Raw genomic sequence first — 21258 nt, 5'->3', positions numbered from 1 at the left:
AAACCCAGACAAGTGTCCACAGAGATTTTATTCATGTTGGTTTTCTCCCTCCCTTCATCCCCCTCCTTCTCTCTTTCTCTCTCTCTCTTTTCCCTCATGCTTCCTTCCTTCCCTTTTTAGGTATCAAGTGTTAGTTTCATGATATCATCTTTTAGCTTTTAAATAACTTCGAATTGAGATAAAAGTGGCATCAGGAGATTTCCCAAATACGTATTTCTCAGATTCATCCATGGTTAACATTTTGCCACATTTGTGCAGTGTGTGTGCATGTCCAGGATATAAATCCTCATAGACACCTACATATAGGATTTTTGGTGATCCTGGAGGTGTGTCCCTGGGAGACAGCATCACCTGGGTGCTTGTAGAATATGCAGATTCCTGGACCCCACCCCACACCTCACAGTCAGGACCTGGCAGCTGGCACCCGGCCACCTGTGCCTTCGTCATCATCTCAGCTCTCCCATGTTTGAGAACTGCTGTCTCGCGAAAGATCCTGTGGCAGGAAATTGTTCTAAGCACTTGCTGCTTTTTCTCTTGAAAAGAGAGGGAATGTGGCAAGTCGGGAGCTGCCGCTTAGTTTTCCTAGGGTTGACCTTGGCAGCGATGTTGGATTTTGCACCATCCCTGAACTGATGCCCACTGAAGGATGCTATGAGCTGGGGTGAGTTTTAGGACTTGCGTTCCAATGAAACATTCAAGTGCAACTTCCCAAGTCATGTCTCAGACAAAAATTCATTTCTATGTACTTGATCCCTCTGAATGTGTCCTAAAACTAATGCTCACACTCAGAAAACATTTAATGAATAAGGGGGCCAGCACTGTGGCACAGTGGGTAAAGCCACTGCCTGCAATGCTGGCACTCCGTATGGGCATCCATTTGTGTCCTGGCTGCTCCACCTCTGATCCAGCTCCTTGCTGATGGCCTGGGAAAGCAGTGGAGGATGGCCCAAGTGCTTGGACCCCTGCCACCCTGGTGGGAGACCGGGAAGAAGTTCCTGGCTTAGGCCTGGCCCATCCCTGGGGATAGAACTATGGCTCTCCAGCGTATAGATGATCTTTCTTTCTCTCTGTCTCTCCCTCTCCCTGTGTAACTCTTTCAAATAAATAAATCTTTAATAAATAAACTTATAGAAACATGAATATAATCATTATAGCAAAGCTTAATGATCGTGTAAGTTACTGACTTTGTGGAAATGGTTTAGGATGATTTTCAGAGATGAAAGCTTGAACTCAGTCCACTCTTTCTAGAAAGTAGTTGTTTTAACAAGGTTGTCAAACATTGAGCTAACGGATGAAATCATCGACCACATAAAATTGCATTAGCCTTTACAATCACAGAATCACAGTTCTGCCTTTAAATAAACAATTCGGGTTTTACAGCCTGCAAAATGAAGCTCCCCAGCTTCAAAGTGTCCTGTGCTGTGTGTGCGTGTGTGCGTGTGTGCGTGTGTGCGTGTGCATGCGCGTGCGTATTACCAGTGGAGCTTGAGTCTCCCCGCAGGTTGACATGGTTACCAATAATTATTTATTTCTGCAGCCTGAGTCAGTACCAGCTATCGTAAAACCCGTGGATCCTAACTGTGTATACAGAGGAGGAATAACTTCTAAAGAAGGAAGGCCGGACAGTGTTTCCTGGGGCGCTGTGGAGCAGTCCTTCTAGGGAGGTCTCCTCTTAGTGGCGTGACATTTAAGCCCACTTAAAGTAAACAGGCTTTCAAAGCCTATTTGATGCCCTAATAATGTAGACACAAGCAACATTTTTAAAACAATAAGGAAAAAGCAGTCCCTTGGAGTTTACTGAAATGAAACGGGCTTATACTTAACACTCATGTAGCAGGGAGGGGAGCAAATTTAATATTAATTTCCTGGGGTCTGGAAGCTGGAGAATTTTGACAGATTATTCTGAAACATCAAAGAACCCCATCTCACATCTCAGGCAACAAAGGTGGGAGAGCAAATGAACCAAGGACAGGTCCTGTTAGGTCCTGGGCTTCTTGCTCCCTCCACTGGGAACTCTGTCTTCAGGAACCGCCCGTGCTCAGTAACATCTTTGCAGTTTTATACTCTCTTACATATGTAAGCTTTCCACCTTCCTTGTCCTACTACTCCTTGGCCCATTGGGCTCTCGGCCCCCAGGATCTTTTGTGCTTTTGCCAGCTCATGTCTCCTCCAACTGTAAGCTCAAGACCCAGCCTAAGAAGGAATGTTCCATTTCACATTTCTGATGACCCATCAGTGAGAATGTATGGATACCCCTTTTATGACAATGCAGTGGCAAGGACCCTGCATGTGGGGCCCAGGAACCTGAATCTGAGTCTGAGTTTAGCTCTGAGTTTGTGATCTTGGGCTCATGGTCCTCATGTGTAGAATTCAGTGGTTAGAATAGATAACTGGAAAATACCCCTGCCTACTCAGCTAGGTCTCTCGAATTACAACTCTAAGTGTATGAAAGAAGAAATGGACAGAGTGAAAACACAGCCAGCATTTTCAAGCACAGGATGTCAGAAAGAGCACTGGTGTGTTTATACGGATCATGTCATGTAGTTCTCATAACCGTGTGGGATGCTCGGCTTTATCCCCATTTTATAGATGGGAAAATCTCATTTTAGAGGAAGTGAATAATTTCCTGATATTAGGTAGGTAGCACCTGTCACATCTCTCTGTTGAACTGCCCGTGGTTTAATCAAAGGGTTTTAATTCCATGTTATAAGTCATTAACAGACTAGAACCTCCACAAGTTGCATTATGCTGTGGTTTGGAATGACTTGTCTCCCAGAGGTTCATGTCCTGGAAGCTTGGTCCCCAAAGCAATGGTACTGAGGGGCAGTGGATCTTTCAGTGTGGAGGTAAGGAGAGGATGATCAAGTTATGGGGGCACTGCCCTCAGAAGGGATCAGTGAGGACTGCGGTGTCGCTCCCCCTTTTCGCGGAGGAACGACACAGAACCCTGCGCTGTTCTTTGGTCTGCTCGGCCCTCCCCGGGTTCGCTGCTGGTTCTTCCTGGGTTGGCTACCGTCCCTTCCACCTCCGTGGAAGGGCGGTTCCCCCTAGCCACTTTCCCCACTTCCGCGGGGGAGCGGCACACCGCCGGCCGGCTCTCTCGGGGGCTGCTCAGATGTTCCTCATAGATGTTCCTTTTTGCATGTTGTCTCTCTCCTCCTTTATAGTCCTCTTCCACCAATCCCAACTCTGCTACCCACATGCTGAGTACGCTGCTCTCCTCCAATCAGGAGCAGGTCCTACAGTTTATTGGTTGAACTGGAGGCAGCTGTGTAGAAGCTGTTTCCTCCTCTCCCAGCGCCATATTGTGGGAGAGCAGATGAATAGAATAAGTCTTAATTCCAGTAACTTAGTCTAGTCCGAGTTGCTCCCAGTTGCTCCCCACACTGCGGGAGGTCTCAAGGAGGGGGGTACTTCCCAGGAGAACAAGTTGTCACAAAGGCACATGCTGACCCTCCCTGGTCTCTGCCTTCCTCTGTTGCTGTGAGTCCTTCCTCCATGGGATCCTCACCAGAGCTGAGCCAGTGCTAGCACCATGCCCTTGAACCTCTAGGATGGTGAGCCAAATGAACTGTTTTCTTTGTCAAGTACCCAGCCTCAGGTATTTCATCATAGTAACCAAAAATGGACAGATATCTGGTAGAACTGGAAAGGAAGGGATTTTTCATGCAGCTACCTTGGCGTTTCAGAAAAACTCATAGAATTCATGATGGTATTAGAAAAACTATGTCCCCATCAAGTGTCTTCTGAGATAAATGGCAAAATGCATCCTCGGAATTGAGCTTTGGAAAGATCAAGTAGTTATGATGAGTTGTTGCTGTCTGGCGTTGTGAGAGGTGCCTGTTGCGGGCTTTGGGTGGCTGCCCCTGCACTGAGACCCCCCTTTTTTTTAAGATTTATTTATTTAAAAGGCAGAGTTACCGAGAGGGAGAGACATGTACAGAGAGAGAGAAAGGTTTCCATCCACTGATTCACTCCCTAAATGGCTAAAATGGCTGGGACTGGGCCAGGCCAAAGCTGGGAGTCTAGAACTCCATCTGAGTCTCCCACGTGGGTGGTAAGGGCCCAAGCACTTGGGCCATCTTCCACCGCCCTCCCAGGTGCTTTAGCAGGGGCTGAATCAAAAGTGCAGTGGCCGAGACTCCAACCGGCACTCAAATGGGATACTGGCACCACAGGCATCAGCTTAACCTGCTATGTCACAATGCCACCCCCCCCCCCGCCTTTTTACAAAAATTAATAATTTTTTTACTTTTCACTAAGATCCTTTCAAGGAGGCAAAATTCTTCTTCCAAGGCCCAACAGAAAGTCACGCAGCTCCCAGATCTTCCAACAGAAGGTGGCAAGAAAAGGCAGCGGAGATGGAGCTGCTCCTTCCGGGAGAATGCCGGCCAGTACAGCTTAGCCCCATGTCCCCCCCAACCCCAGGCTTCGTGAGGGGGTGGCAGTGCCCCGTTGGTGACCCTACTGTACAACCGCAGGGTGCTGAGTGTGCCCGCTGGCGTTCGCTGCCTGTGGGTGAACCACTGCCTGGGTCATCGTCCCTGGGCCTGCAGTGCATGGCTGCTAGGACTGCTGTTTTCGGAAATCTAAAGAATCCTAAGCATGGATGCCAACAGCCTTTGTGCCCTGCAGCGATCCAGTTGAGGGAACCAGAGGCACTTGGGGCTTTCTTTTTCAACACCTCCCAATAGAACTGAGTGATTATTAATGCAACACCCACGTTCTAGAGGCTGCGGGACTCAGTCCCCGAGAAGGGACACATAAACACATTGTCAGCATCACTGTTAACTGCATGCTCCTTAGGTCCTTGTATCTGGTGTGGGCAGCAGGAAGAAACCTCATGCTTGGAATGGATTCGTTTCTAATTGTGCTTTTGTGGACACAGCTAGACACAAGGTCTGGTTCCTTTGGAGAAAGAACCAAAGATGGGAAAATAGCTCCTTTCACTTTTGTCATTTTTGATGTCATTCTTTGCTTTGTGCGGTGATTTACTGACCCTCTAACAATAATGCTGGATGCTAGAAAGCATGAGTCAATAGGGACACAGTTTCTGTTCTCAGGAAGTGCAGATCAGCCTGGCAGAACCTGATGGATAAGTAAATCATGCCTAAACTATGTGACAGAGAAAATTATTTGAGGAAAAAAAATGATTCTGAGAAAAATTAGGCTTTGACCCAAGAGAGGGACTGCAGAGAGAGATGAGGGAGTAATTATGGAGGTCACATGGAGAGTGGGGGAGGGGCACATGATCCTGGAGCTGGGACCCTGTGCCACGCCCGTGGGTCTTCTGTGGGAGAAGACGGGGAGAAGTCCTGCTGAGCTGGGGTCAGTGTGGTGTCCAAGCTGGAGAGAAAGTCCAGCGGGACACCTGCAGTGGCAACCAAAAGCCCCCAATGGCAAAACTAGAGGTTAGGAACTGGGGATGAGCTTCGAGAAATATGCAGAAGGAACAGAAACATCTTCAATGCTCTTTTTTTCTTGTTGCCATCGGATCTTGATTTCTGATGCTGAGCCGGGACGTGAATGGCGGTCAGTTCTCCCTTCTCACTGCAGCCGGTGGGCTGCGGGACCTTGATGCCACCTGCAGCTTTGCACCCACCAGTTGCACGATCTTTGACAGTCATCGCACCCTCCTGGACCCCAGTCTCTGCACATCTAAGACACGGAAGCTGGGTTTTTCAGCTCTTTCAACCTGATTCAAATTTAAGACACCTTTCCTGTTGCAGATTGATTTCTAAGCCACTGTGTGAAGTCCACCGAAAGAAGACCCTGGCTATACCACATTTAAAGAAGAAGTAACTCACTTTAAGCCTGAACCTGATAACGGGGTTTGGTTGTGGTTGATTAGCATATTAATTGATGCTCAGACACTGTGACTGTGTTTGGTCTAACCAAGCCGTGGCTTTGAGGGTCTGAGCTGAAATGCAGTTGGGCCAGGCTGTTGAAGGCTATTGAGCCGACTTCCTTGCCCTTCTGTTTTGCCCTTATATGTCCTTGCTTCTAGCTTGCTTCTCTCCGCCACCACACTCACTCCGAAACACACCCTCTGCAGTCAGAAGGAGTCAGATTCCTTCCTTGCTCGAGCTTAACATCTAATCCTTATCCTTTGGATTTCGGTTGCAGGGTGAGTGTGTAGAAGAAGGGACAGAGGATGTAGGGAAAGACATGTCTAGATAGAGTCTAAAATTGGTACCAGCCAGGTCTAGAGAAGTAAGCCAGATTTGTAGGCCTCCCAAGGAGCTTCAAAGCACACCAGCAACACCACAGATACTATCTTTTTTTTAATTAATTAATTAATTTATTTATTTTTGACAGGCAGAGTTAGACAGTGAGAGAGACAGAGAGAAAGGTCTTCCTTCTGTTAGTTCACCCCCCAAATGGCTGCTATGGCCAGCGCGTTGCGGTCAGCATGCTGTGCCAATCTGAAGCCAGGAGCCAGGTGCTTCCTCCTGGTCTCCCATGCAGGTGCAGGGGCCCAAGCACTTGGGCCATCCTCCACTGCACTCCCAGGCCACAGCAGAGAGCTGGCCTGGAAGAGGATTAACCAGGACAGAATCCGGCACCCTGACCGGGACTAGAACCCGGGGTGCTGGCGCCGCAGGTGGAGGATTAGCCTGGTGAGCCCTATCTTCAAATTGGGCTTCTTCCAAAGTGTATGAGGACACTTGCTATCCACTCACTTCTCAGTGCTGCCTCTGTCTGCAGCTGGAAGAGAGCATCTTCGAGATGGTCTGAAGACAGTGGTCCGCTGGGTAGCCCAGTAGACTCATCAGGGAAGCTTGGGGAAAATGCTGATGCCCAGGGATACTGAATTAATTCACCTGGATGGAAAGGGGTTTTTAAAACTCCACAGATGATTCAGATGCAAAGCCAAGGCTTAGAATCACTCCTCTGAGACACCAAGGCCATACATTTACTTGAAAAACTGACCTTGGGAGAGAAAGTATGCCATGAGCCAGCAGTGACTCACTGATGGATCCCGATGAGAATTGAGATTGCAGATGTATGTTGTGTGACCATCACAAGGTTAAAACAACAGCAAAAAAGCAAGCAAACATTTTAAAACAAATAAGCAAGCCCTGATTTTGAATGCAGGCTTTTGTGATTCTTATGACGTCAGCTTCTGGCTGCTGAGAACAATGTACACACAGCCAATTGTTTTCCTTTAATAATGAAAGAGGATGGCAGGGCAGGGCGGTGGTGAGGTAGAGGCTGGTTGTGGGGGGGGATCGGAAACCTACAAGTAATTCACCTGAAGCTTTGACTACTGCCTCTCATGAGTTCCTACCTCCTCCCCACACCATTTTTCAAGAAGCCTTGGACCAGAGTCTGCTCTCGCTCCCATTAGGTGGCAGGCTACCTAGGAGAGGATCTTTCATAGGTTAAATCCATTTTAGGAACATTGATAGACTCTGGTGGTACAGGATGGTGAAAAGGGAGGAGCGGAGCTTGGAGCCCACTCCAGGGAATCTCTCTTCAGACCTTCTGGTTACTCCTGCAGGGTGGTTTGCTGCAGGCTTCACCCAGAAGCATTTGTTGGCAATGGGAACGATTCCCAAAAGTCAAGGCCAATGACATCACTCACATGGGGAAGACAGGCTAGTGGCTCAAATGCTAGTGACTTTCCTACTTGCTTCGCTCTTGCAGAATATATAGAAAATTTATTTCTAGAGAGCTACTAACAGTTATCTCCAGAAGGCAACACAACAGTTCTGACTCATTACCACACTGCCGTTAGGGACTCAATGTTATGTACCCTCAAGATCTATATGCTGAAAACCTAATCATCGGTGGGATGATGTTTGGAAGTAGGGCCTGTGGGAATAACTAGGTCACAAGTGAATGGGATCTGTGTCCTTCTAAAAGAGGCCCTGCCTTCCTTCTTCCCTTAGTAGGGCTCACCTGTGAGCAGGAAAGCCTGCCTTCAACAGGCATCACCTCTGCCGCCGACTCGACCTGCAATTCGGAGCCTCGGGAACTGTGAGAAACGAATTTCCATTGTTGGTAAGCCAGCCCGCATAAGGTGAGTTGATGTAACAGCCTAAATGGACTCAGCCATTGTTTCTACCACACGTGGCTACTCTCATTTTTGTAGAACCTGAGACCCCCTCACAGTCTTTTAAAATCCCTCACCCTAGCCACCTCACCACACTTCCCAAAGTCAGAGCAAGGCAGATCAATGACGAGAGCTCGGTGAATAGTGGGTTGCGTTCGTTTTCAGTACCCTCCCCCTTTATTTAAACACTTACAGGTTGGACTATAAAGTCTCAAATCCCCGTGGTGATAGCACATAACAAGTGGTGCTGAAAGTTCAGAAGTAATAATAGTCTGGATTAGCTGTACGTTTGCAAGCCATCTAAATGAGCCTGGGTCTGTGGTCAGGGCTTCTATTTCTGCTTCCTTCAGTGGGTGCACCAAAGGTCAGACCCGTTCTTGTCTTAATCCTTTAAATCAACGTGCACCTGTCCACAGTGAAAGGAACACATAAGTGTACGGACCTTTCAGATTCAAATATGGTGGAGGGGAAGGTCCTGAGTGCCCTGGGGCTCTCACCCTTCCGGAGCTCATCTATCCCTGTCCTCACCTACTGAGAAGACAGCGGAGAACCAGGATGTGCGGTTGTGTTTGTCTCCAAGATGCTCATGCGCACAAGGTTTTAGTTAACCGCATCTGTAGGCTGAGTTCTTATTTTGAGGTATGGTTTCATAACAACACCTGGCCAGTGTTCTGGACCAGACAAGACTGGAGCGATGCGCAGGCATCCCCCAGACTCACATTTTTTCCAGTACAGTCCTACCCATGTGGACGTATGCAAGACGTATATCGTTATTTGAACACGGCCACTTCATCCTAGGCAAACTTAGCAAACTGCTACTAAGTAATTTCACATATTCCAAAATTCAATAAACATCATTAATGGGGTCACTCTGATTCTAGCCTTTGCTGCTTCCACTGAGATCCCGGCTAGTGCTGCATGTCTGTCTGCGTGAGTGGCTAGCACAGAACCACCGTCTGATTTTGAGTTTGGGAGTTTTCATTCATTTGTCTATACTTTCTCTTCATCATCAAGCAGGAGAGGTACCCCCATGGAAAGTATTTTGTAGGCTTTTTCATTACTGCTACTGATGTGCCTGCTCCCGACTGGGACTTTCACATTGATCTCTCCTTGATGACCTGCCCAAGCTGCCTTATATAGGAATGACCAAGGATGTCTACTTATTCAGTAGACGATGGAACCGCTGAGCCAAAGCCAGCCCAAGGACGTTTACTTATTAACGCAACCCTGGTGTCATCCGAGACCCCATCCTGTCCATTTGTGTGCTAGGTTCGTGACCTCATTGGTGCATCCTTCTGTCTCTTAGGTCACACTTGTCATGCACAGGTGAATCCTTTTAAGTAAAAGATCTGAATTTGGCATCAGACTCTGCTCTGCACTCTCAGTCATGGCAGACTCTATTGTCCTAAGCCCAGTGCAAAGGTTCATTTTATATATTGGGGTGGGTGTTGTGATGCAGTGGGTTGAGCCACTGCTTATGACCCTGCCATCCCATATCAGAGAGAGCACCAGTTCAAGTCTCAGTTTCTCCCCTTCTAATCCAGCTCCTTCTTAATACACCTGGGAGAGAAGCAGGAGATGTCCAAAGTACTTAGGTCCCTGCTACCCATGGAGCAGACCAGGATGGAGTTCTAGATTCCTGGGTTCAGTCTGGCCCAGACCTGGCTGTTTCAGCAATTCAGGGAATGAATTGGTGGAAGGAAGATCTGGGTCTCTCTCCATCTCTCTGTGTCATTCTGCCTTTCAAATAAATAAGTAAATGAATAAATATATCTAAAAATATTTCATTTTATGTGTCAGCTTGACTGTGCTAAGAGATGCCCAGGGAGCTGCTAAAGCGTTGTTTCTGAATTTGAGTTTTCCTGGGTGAGTGCACTTGAATCACTAGACTGAGTGGAGAAGATCCTCCCCCACCAGTGTGAGTAGGCATCACCCAACCCATTGAGGACTGATGAGACCAACAGGGCAGGGGAAGAGTGAGTGTGCTCTCCCTCTGGAAGCCAGGGATCATCTACTCCTGCCCTCAGAAGTCAGAACCCCCGGGTCCCTGGCCTCCAGAACTGAGTTTAACAGCAGCAGCTCCTCCCAGATCTGTAGGCTTTTGGATTCTGAGTGACACCAGGGCTTTCCTGGTTCTCCAGGGTGGAGATGACATATTGTGGGGCTTCTTGGTTTGCACGATTGCATGAGCCAATTCCCGTGATGAGACTCCTCCTCAGTCTGTAAATCTTAGCCTCTTACTTCTTTTTCTCTGGATAACCCTAACTCACCCGATGTCCCAGCTAAGGAAAACTGGCTTCTCTACCAAAAATGGAGTCTGCAATCACCAGGCAGTTGAGATGCAAATATATGTAATATAAAACGAAAAATGATGCCTGTGTGTTAGAATTAAATGTTCGTATATGGAGGGGCTTTGCTCATTCATTTACTCAAACAGCATGCATTTGATGAGAACTTGCGGGGAAGCCACTGATGCCCCTCCCACATCCCTGCAGATCGCCTTGGTCCCTTGTGGCCCGGCCGCAGCTTCTGTAGGCTTTGCTGCTATCCACTCACAGCCGTGCCCACGTTCAAAGATTTGGCTGTGGCAAACGAGACTTCCTCGCCCATGTAGAGAGCTGAGCTCCTGAAGCCCTCTCTGGCCTCTGCTGCTTTCGACTGAGTGGTGTTGTAGGGCCTGCTCTGCGCTCCCTCGGCAGTCCTGCATCGTGTGCGCTCGGTGTGGACATGATGTGAACTTGGGGTTTACATTGTGCCCCAAGGAAAGCCATCCAGATGGGCGCCTCCCATGTGCCAGGCACTGTGATTGTGAATGAGTGGAGCAGACCACTGTGAACAGACTAATAACCAACCTAAAGCCTGGATTTTAGATTGTCGTTAGGCATAGTAGCTCTCTATTTAACTGTGTGGCATGCCAGGGTCCTGGAAGGGTAGAGATGGCTTGCTGAGATGAGGCGCTGAGAAAACAGATTTGTAAAGGGATTGTGAATGCAGATGTGTATGCAAGGAAGTAGGGAAAGCGTGAAGAGTAGTGCAATATCCCAGAGCTTCTAAAAGTAGCCTAAAAGACTCATGGAGGTACGTTGAAATTTTAAGGAATTTATGTGGGCAACCAACAATTCACAAATTGAAAAGCACCAGGCCTCAAACAGTTAAGCACCCCGCTGGGAGACTAGCATAAGAAACTTGGGGAAGATGTTTGAGTAGCAAGATCGAGTATTTTTGGTGGGTTGCAGTGTAAAGTCCCTACGTGGAGGTTAGTTGAAAGATCCTGATTGGGTACATGTAAGTTTAGACTTACTGCTTGCATTGAGTTGGGTTTGGGTTTGCTCACATGGAAACCCAAGGCGCTGCAGCCATTTCAGCCTACAGACACCCGCCCCAGTGAATGATGTTAATAAATGGGGAACTCCTCCAGAGAGACGAGTCGCTTGGCTGAAGTTGTGGCCCCTCTCAAAGGACAGAATCAGACTAAGGGGACCACAGGGAATCCAGGGAGAAGGGCAAATGTGTGCCTGGATGGTTAATGAGCTTGTCAGCACATACAGTATGGCATTGTCAGAATTGCTTGAAACTACTTTTATGGGCCATCTACTGACAGCTCATGGAACACGGAGCTTGAGAAACACTGTAGTGCCATAAACACCACGGCACTATTTGAGGATTATCCCCTTAAGAAACACAATGTCTCTATCTACAGAACGTTCCTGCTTCATATATCCCCCTTCCCGCTTCTCTCTCCAAGTTATTGAAGTCATGGGCCTACTGCCAAGCAATAAAACCAAAAACCTTAAAAAATGATCACTCTTGATCTCACACTTGCATATGGAATCTAAAAAGCTTGAACTCATAGAAGCAGGGGGTAGAGTGGTGGTTACCAGGGTTCATGGGGAGGATGTTGGTCAGACGGCGCAGTTTCATTAGGAAGAGAAAGTACTGGAAAATCTACAGCATAATATGGCAAATATGTCTAGTAATAGCGTAATGTATACTTAAAATTGCTAGGACACAAGATCTGAAACATTCTCACCACAAAATGAGTGTGTAAGGTGATGGTCATGTTGGCTCGATTTATTTATGTCACAATGTATGGATGTCAAAATATCACGTTGTACACGGCAAATATCTCGTGTTTTCATTTGTCAAGAGTCAATCTGTAAATAAAGAACTTCTCAGGAGAAAAAAAAAGATCTAGCTCCTAGCTCCCATCATCCTGGTCTTAAATCAATTACCTTCTTCTCCACATGTGACATGTAACATGCCCGCCCCCCCAACCTGGTATTCTTGTTCTCGAGTGTAGACTCACCTTGTGTTTCCTCAGTAGAGTTTCTGTTCCCACCTCGAGTCTGGTTCAGCCTCTCCCTGCGCCCTGCCCTGGACAGCAGCATCAGCTAAACCTTTTCGTTGTCTTTTCCGTAGGCAGGGCGCTGCCGTCCCCACCACTAGGGGGCAGTGCTTCGGGAAGCCGGTTGGACACCTGGCTTGGTGGGCAGAGGAGGGCGCCGGCTGGGCGTTCAGTGGGGGTTCTGTGCACCCCGTGCGGACTTCCGAGGCCACAGCCGATTTCTCGAAGGAACCTCCTGAGTCTTGAGAAAATGGTCAGTGACGCCCACTGCGCTCAGTTCAAGAAGGTGGCGGAGAATGCTGCGCACCTTTTTGGTGTTCATCTTGGGGCTGGCGATTGGCACAACAGCCATTATGCCGGCATCCCATACTGGAGCGCCTGGGTGGGAGCCCTGGCTTCCCTCCGGAGTCCACCGCCCTGCTAATGTGCACCATGAGGGGCAGCAGGAGATGGCCTCAGGTACTTGGGGCTCTGTCACCCATGCAGGAGACCCCAGATGACCTTACAGACTTGTGGCCTGCTGTAGGCATTTGGGGGAGTGAACCCACAGGTGTAAGATCAGTCTCACACTCCTGTGTCTGCCTTTCAGCCTGTCAAATAAAGGAATTGATAGTAATGGATGACACCTGCTTCCACCAGCAGCCAGGCACCAATCTGAATTCCCCACCTGGCTTCCTTTGATCCTCACCGTATCCTACACAGCAGGAATTGTGCGTATCATTTTACAGGACAGGAAAGTGCGGGCGGTGAAGTGAAGTCAGGTGCTCACCTGCCTCACTGTGAGTGTGTGAGCGAATCACACTGGAAGCAGGGCCAGCTGCTAGTGGAATGCTTTGACTTCCATCTTCCACTTGCAAAACCTAACAAAAGTTCTAGTGGTTCATGGGTTACACTGTCAGCTGTCTGTGTGCACTGGCCAAGTCTGACAATGGAGACAATATTGTAATTTTTTTTTGACAGGCAGAGTGGACAGAGAGAGAGAAAGGTCTTCCTTTTGCCGTTGGTTCACCCTCCAATGGCCGCCGTGGCTGGTGTGCTGCGGCCAGCGCATCACGCTGATCTGAAGGCAGGAGCCAGGTGCTTCTCCTGATCTCCCATGCAGATGCAGGGCCCAAGCACTTGGGCCATCCTCCACTGCACTCCCGGGCCACAGCAGAGAAGAGGGGCAACCAGGACAGAATCCAGCACCCCAACCGGGACTAGAACCTGGTGTGCTGGCGCCAGAGGCGCAGGATTAACCTATTGAGCCACAGCGCCGGCCAATATTGTGTTTTAAACCTGGCTGATTGAGAGGCAGTGTTCCAATGTAACAGGATAAACAGGACAGTAAAAAAGTCTTTCCCAGAGTGATGATCTCTGAATGGTAGAATTGATATGGGATAAGTATGCAAGGAGTTAGTTTGGGCCTGGTCACAAGGATGTATAATTCAATCATCCTGAAAGAATAAATGAAAATTCATTGGGTTTTACTTTTAAGAAATCTTTAGTAGGGAAGCCACCCCATGGTGTGTTGTGGAGGCCATCCAGTGTTTACACCCCTTCCGGGATCTAGTTTGTCTTTTATCAGCCCCTGGCTTCTCTGCGGCCTCAGATGGCCACTTCCTGCCCGAATTCTCAGAACCTGCAGGTCCCACTATTGAGAGTGATGAAGTCTCATGTGATCCAGAGGGAGGCCTGTGTCACTCTGTGAGGTTCTCAGTGTTTGCTTCTAATGCCATCATTTTATATATATATATTTTTTTTTTCAGGCAGAGTGGACAGTGAGAGAGACAGACAGAGAGAAAGGTCTTCCTTTTCTGTTGGTTCACCCCCCAATGGCCGCTGCCACCAGCATGCTGCGCCTGGCGCACCGCACTGATCTGAAGCCAGGAGCCAGGTGCTTCTGGTCTCCCATGCGGGTGCAGGGCCCAAGGACTTGGGCCATCCTCCACTGCACTCCCTGGCCACAGCAGAGAGCTGGACTGGAAGAGGAGCAACCGGGACAGAATCTGGCGCCCTGACTGGGACTAGAACCACAGGCAGCAATTAGCCTATTGAGCTGTGGTGCTGGCCCATCATTTATTTTAAGATTTATTTTATTTGAAAGAGTTACAGAAAGAGGTAGTGGCAAAGAGAGGTCTTCCATCTGCTGGTTCACTCCCCAAATGGCTGCAGCAGCTGGAGCTGGGTTAATCTGAAGCCAGGAGCCAGGAGCTTCTTCCAGGTCTCCCACATGGGTGCAGGGGCCCAAGGACCTGGCCATCCTCTCCTGCTTTCCCAGGCACATTAGTGGGGAGCTGGATTGGAAGTGGAGCCGCTGAGACTTGAACCAGCAGCCTTATGGGATGCTGCTGCTGCAGGCTGGGGCTTTAACCCACTGCACCATGGCATCGGCCCCTCTAGTGCCATCGTTTTAAGGACACACTCATCTAAAAGTGTGCTGTGCAAGCCGTGGAGACGCACTGCACTCAGGATTTCCACCTCAGCAGGGCCAGTCTGAGATCAGCAGGTAACTCCTGGGTTGCCCCACGCAAAAGTCACCATGATAGAAGGGGAATTTTCTCCTGCTCAATCTATAGGTAAAATTTTTGCAGGATACGCTGAATCTGTTAAAGTTTGCCCCATTTCAAGAATGCATGGGGATCACAAACAACTGCAAAGTATCTGATTCTTGTCTTTTTATGATTTGTTTGAGGGAGCTGGAGTTAATATAAGACACACAAAGACAAATGGGGGCGGGGGTCAAGACCAGATGGAAGTCCCCAAGTGGGTGACCCCTGCTTTGATGGAACTGTGCTGTCTGATGGCACCACCCAAAGACTTCTGGGAAACGGGAGTGTGCTCCCTGGCAGTGTGCATGGGAAAGAGCTCTGCAGTTAGTAACATAACCAGTCTATTTGTCAAGTCCCCTGCTTTGTACCTGTGGCTAAGAACACATCCCTTGAATGGATGCATTTAGGGTTTCTATCCAACCAGTAATCAGGGATTGGAGAAGGTTCTGGATGCTATTTTTGAACACAGAATAATAAGCAGTCATTTATGATGCTGAGGAGTATATTTATTGATAGGATGAAAGATAGTCCCATTATCGTTAAGTTTTCATATGTAGGATCTGCACCGGTGTAAGCCCATTTGCCACACATATATTTAGATAAATGCATGGGCGGGGTGGAGAGGCTGAAAGGCCTCTGCCACAGTGGTGATCTCTGGTAGAATCCATGTGGAATAAATTCGCGGGGAGTTAGTTTGGGCCGGCTGGAATTCTTACAATAGCAGCTATCTCTTTAACTGTCGATTTGATACGCCCACTTTCCCAGGACGCACCTGTCACATCTGGGCCCAAGGTGCATGCTAAGACCCCCACCCCGTTCCTTATAAATAGGGGTGACAGCGGGAAGGCACGCCTTTTCCGCCGCGGACCTGCCTGGGAGCCCCGTCTCCTTTTCGCTTTGTTCCTGCCGTGGACCTCACTTACAGCTACTGCTCCGGTTTTTGCTCCATCCACTGTGGAAAGACTTGCTCTCGCGTGTACCTCTCCCGCCTCTCGGACGGACCTTCCCAATTTCAGGTACGATTTTTGGTTTCTCTTTCCTCTCTAGTTTATGGCAATTCCTTGGCCCACTCATGGTGGGTATCTGTCACGGTGGAGCAGCCTACCCGTGTGTGCGAGTGTGTATTCTCTCACTGCCAAGAAAATACTGTGCCTCTGGGCACACAGTACCAGCCTCTGGTTAGTGTTTGTGTTTCTGCGGGAGGCAAGGACCTAGGTTCAAATTGGATATAGTCCTTGCAGACATCGTAATGGCAAGCCAGTAGCCAGAAGTGCGTCACCCCCAGACGGCAGTGGGTTGCCCCTTGGTGCAGTCTTCCATCTTTAAGAGAAGCCCTGTGGTGGAAACCAGTTTGCAGTGTAAAGAGTTTCTTCTCGTTTCTGTGTTCGGAGTTTTGGTTGTTTTGAATCGTGAGCGTGCGTACATCTGTTGTCGCGGTAGCTGTCTGTCGTTTATGCGCCTTCAGCAGCAGGGTGCTTCCGGGGCTGTCGAGCGAGGCCGACACATTGGTTCTTGGCTTTGGGCCGTAGCTACTCGGTTACACGCGGCTGACCCCGCTTCATCCTCCTCATTGTCGTCTTTTCACCTGTGGCTCCTTCATTCCTCCCCTCTGCTTAATGGAAGCGGAGGAGCAAAGGGCCACTTCTGCTGTCCAGCAGCTACATCCGGTTGCAAGGGGAGGGATTTCCTGCCGTGTTAGACGTTTGGCTGCAGAGGAGGTGGGACTTCCTGCCGTAGCAGAAGTAGGGTTTGCCCTTGCAGCTCAGAACAGTAGGCCAAGGTCTGCGTTTGGGCAGCAGCCAGCCTACTCACAGTTGGGGCTTGATAGCTGCAGCGCCCTCCCTGCTCTGGTACATCTAGTAGCTGTGAGGAAGGAGGCTTTTGGTTCCTGGCATACAAATGTAGCTTCCGCTAACCAGACGGAACCTAGCATTCCATACACTGTCAAGTGTTCCCTCACTGCGGTGCTCAGCTTTAAGAAATGCAAACGCTGGTATTTCTCAGCTCCAACATCTGAAGATGCTTGGCTGCTAGTACCACCCTGGAGCATAGGGGTTCAATGCCTCCTAGAGGTTGAAGAATCTGGTGGCAGCATTGATGGCTCCCACAGCATTGGAGGCCCTGGGAAGAGGCCCCTATCATAGGTAAGTTAATTGTCTCCAGGTGGACTGGCACTTTAGGTCCAGCAGCACCACCTAGTGGCCAATTGTCCTAGTGTGCTAGTTATCTATGTATGGCACTGGGTGGTAGTGTTACCCCAGGTCCAGATCAGTCTGCAGGGAGCCCCCACGTGGGTTGGCTGGCACAGAACACCCCATTTTGGGATACAAAAAGAGATTCTGATGCACCAGATTTCATCTAATGGCCAGTCAGTAAAAGAGAGGGATTCAAGTCACATGGCTAAGCACAGCTAGGTTCACAGAGTCGTGTCTACTTTTGTATTTTCAGGTTCTGCGGAGTTTGAGCTGTGTACAGTTCTGCCTTAATTCCTAAGGGTACAGTTTCAGAAAGTGGCCGTAGTTCCCCAGATCCTCCCAGGAGTGGGGTGGTAAAACAGCATTTCAAGTGTTAACTAATGGAAACGGGGCTGACAAAGAAAGGGCACTCCAGCATGGGAAGCGGTCCACACAGCAGATGCAGAGGGTAAGGGAGCAGTTGCTTTAAACATTGCCCAGTGACCTGAGAATCCGCTCAGGAGGCATTCTCACTCAGGAGAGTGAGGTGTGGAAAGCTGAGACACTGGTGCACGTAATGTCCCTCCATGGAAGACCCCCAGTCCATGCTCCCCAGTGCAAGAGAAATGGTCCTTGGGAGAGGGATTGTCACCTCTGCAGAGTCTTGTCTAAAGGCTGATGGGGTCTGAGGATTCAGGGGTCTCGGCCATCTAGGCTTCTCATGTCAAAGCCCTGGATGATTGCTGATGTCATTGGTAAGAGTTAATTTTTTAAATTGACAACAGGAATTGCTGTATATTGAATTCCCATACAGGATCTTAATCTTCAAAAAGTTGTATTGTTAGGGGAGTTGATGATAAATCTAAGAAATTTATTTTTGCTTCTGGTTTGTCAAATAGAAGATGTTCTTATCTCTTGTCATTTTTTGGTGATGTCTGAATGTCCAGCTCTTTTACTTGGAAGGGATTTGCTGTCACCCTTGGGTGCTTCCCTCATGTTGATTGCTGCTAAGTCTTCGTCATTTGTTAAGATGTTAGCAAACACTGAGGCAGGCCCTAGTTTGGATGACCTTCCTATTGAAATAAAAGAATAGAGCCTTACGTCTGGGATTAGGAACTACCTAGACAGGCTACACATGCTGTGCCTATCAGAATCTTCTTAAAGGATAAAACTCCATTTCCCCATCAAAGTCAGTGTCCCATAAACGATTGCTTGTCAGTCTCTCTGTAATACTTTCATTCTGCCTGTTTTAGGGCCAGAGAACACAGGGTGGTTCAGGACCTCAGAGCCATTAATGAGGCAGTCATTCCAATTGATCCTGTTGTGCCAAATCCTTATTATATGAACACGGAGGGCACTTTGTGATACACAGTCCTAGACTTAAAGGTTGCCTTCTTCATCCTGTTAAACCCAGAATTCCAGTTTTTGTTTGCCTTTGAATGGATTGATCCACCTTCAGACCTGATTCATCAATGTAAGTCCTCAGTCTGGCTACTCTCTTGTCATCTGAGAGTACTGAAGAATTGGCTCACTGTTGTGTAGAGACCATAGAGCAAGTGTATTCAGTAGGCCTGATCTATGAGGTAAACCTCGGGAAAATCCAGACGTCGAATGGTGGATCAGGTGATGGAAGCTCAGGCTTTGAGCATTGCCATCTCACACTTCAGCTCAAAAGGCTGAACTTAAATGCTTTGACTCGATCTTACAAGTAGGCAAGAGCCAAAGAATCAGTATTTGCACAGATTCCAAATATGCACTCCTGTGTCACATGCACGTACAGCAATTTGGGGATAAAGAAGCCTACTGACTGTAAAGAACTCGGGTATTAGTTCTCCTTCAGGCAGCCAGTACTGGAACCTCTGGAAGTGGCTGTATTCACTGCAGGGCACTCCAGTAGAAACAGTCATATTAGCAAAGAAAATACATGAGCCGATAAGGCAGCAAAAAGACCTGCTGCACAGGCGGATCTAGAAATTGCTTTAATACCTCAACCTGTAGAAGTAACCAAAAATCAGTACCTGAGACAGAATGGGCCCAGCAATGAGATCACACTGAAGATGCCAGCGGCTGGTGGACTGTAGATCATAAGTCATGCTCCCAGGGCCCTCGCAGTGAAAAATTGTTAAGGAAATGCATGACTCTAACCATGTGGGAAGAGGAACACTGAGGCAGATAGTTGTTAGGTATTTTGAGGGAAAGGGCTGCATGCTTGTGGTAAGAGGAATAAATCAGTCCTGTTCTCTCAGTTTTCAAAATAACCTAGTGGTCACATCAGGCTGCCCCGTTTACTTTTGTACAAAGCAGAGGAACATATCCAAGTGAAGACAGTCAAACTGACTCCACCAACATACCCACAGCAAGTGATCACAACTGTGTACTAGTCTTTATTGATAGTTTCACAGGACGGATAGAAACTTTCCCAACTTGAACAGAGAAGGCACAAGAGGTATCTAAAGTAAGTCAGCGGACAGCCACTGCTCTAAGGCTCTCTTATCTGTATTCCACTTGGAGAGTTCAGCCATCAGGTCAAGTTGAGAAAGCTAATCATAGTCTTAAGAAAAGTCTGGGGATCCGTGCTGTGGTATAACAGGTAAAACTGCTGCCTGCAGCACTGGTGTCACATTTGGGCACTGATTTAAGTCCTGGCTACTCCACTTCCAGTCCAGCTGCCTGCTAATGTGCCTGGGAAAGCAGCGGAAGATGGCTGAGGTACTGGGGCCCCTGCACCCACATGGGAGACCCGGAAGAAGCTTCTGGATATTGGCTTTGGGTCAGCCCAGCTCTGATCACTGTGGTCATTTGGGCAGTGAACCAGTAGGTGGAAGATCTCACTTGCTCACTCTCTCTATCTCCCCACAGACCATCTTCCCAGGAGACTTGGTTTTGTTAAAGACTTGGAGAGCAGGCTCCTCTTCTGACCTGTTACAGCCTAAGTGGAAGGGACCTTAACGTGCTTCTGAGCACTCCCACTGCAGTTCAATTACAAGTTTTCCAAGCTGGGCACCTGTGTCAAGACTTTAGCTGTTACCTCTTGAGTCTTCACAGGTTCAAGCAGAGGATAAGGCTGCCTACTTTAATGAGCCAACTGAAGACCTCAGGTACCTCTTCAAAATCAAAAAGGTAAGTAAGTCTTTGCTTTTGTCATGTTAGGGTTGTCATATTTTATGGCAGACATGTTTTATGTATCTCTTCTGATTCTCTCAGAAAGAGGCAGGAAAACTAATGAGTTCTTCTTTAGCAGTAGCAGATACTACTATGCCCCATGAAGCCATTTTTAAAAATGTCTATTTCCTGGGGCAATCTAGCCTACCCTTGAGATCAGCTCTCACATCCACCCTAACAGGAGTATGTTCACCAAAAGAGACATTACAAAGCTTTTATGTCCAGGCCAGATGGTTTTATAAACTAGGCTGGGACAGTCTTATCAGCCCCTAGTATTTGGGAAGAGAGATTCTACTTGCTAGCTATCTTTTTCCAATGACCCTCATCCTGATTGATAAATTTGTTTCAGAGTTCAGCAGCTTCTCAAAGTACTGAAGACCACGTGGGGGCCACAGCCAGTGGCAACAACTGATGAAAATCTTCTGACTCATGAGATGAAACCATTAGATAAGATAGGAAGAGATTTCTGGACCCAGGTTAGGCTGGGACTATGGCCCTGATTAGCAGGAAGTAGATACAGAAGATGGAACTTCGTCCCTCAACAACCCCTAAAGATTAAGGCTCAGAAGCCCCTGAGGGGGAAGTGATGTAGAATAAATAGGCAAGGAGTTAGTTTAGGTGGACTTCAGTTCTTGTAATGCTATCTCTTTAACTGTTGATTTGATACGCCCACCTTCCTAGGATGCACCTGTCACATCCAGGACCAGGGCATGTGCTAAGACCCCACCCTATTTGCATACCCAATTGGGATACCACCCCCTTATAAAAAGAGGCAGAAAGGGGAAAGAGCTTTCTTTCCTTCATGGACACTGCTTAGAAGTACCACTCTGAGCTGGCGTTGTGGTGTAATAGTGCCAGTTCACGTCACAGCTGCTCCACTTCTGATCCCGTTTCCTACTAATGCACCTGGGAAAGCATCAGAAGATGACCCAAGTGCTTAGGCCACTGCACCCACATGAGAGACCCAGAAGAAACTCCCTGGCTCCT

General features: G+C 48.2%; 1 long non-coding RNA gene across 1 annotated transcript in view; it reads left to right on the top strand.

Annotated features, from left to right (window-relative positions):
• The first annotated feature begins 14747 nt into the window (after positions 1–14747).
• LOC103348213 (uncharacterized) overlaps positions 14748–21258 on the top strand; it is a 31023-nt gene continuing 24512 nt past the window's right edge. Inside the window, exons 1-2 of the long non-coding RNA XR_011379661.1 lie at positions 14748–15951; positions 19969–20229. This is a non-coding gene — a long non-coding RNA (uncharacterized lncRNA). The remainder of the gene's footprint in view (positions 15952–19968; positions 20230–21258) is intronic.

The sequence above is a fragment of the Oryctolagus cuniculus genome, chromosome 1 (assembly GCF_964237555.1).
Source record: "Oryctolagus cuniculus chromosome 1, mOryCun1.1, whole genome shotgun sequence".
NCBI lineage: Eukaryota > Metazoa > Chordata > Mammalia > Lagomorpha > Leporidae > Oryctolagus > Oryctolagus cuniculus.
Note: the sequence above shows the minus strand (reverse complement) of the source record. Positions and strands in the feature narration are given on the sequence as shown.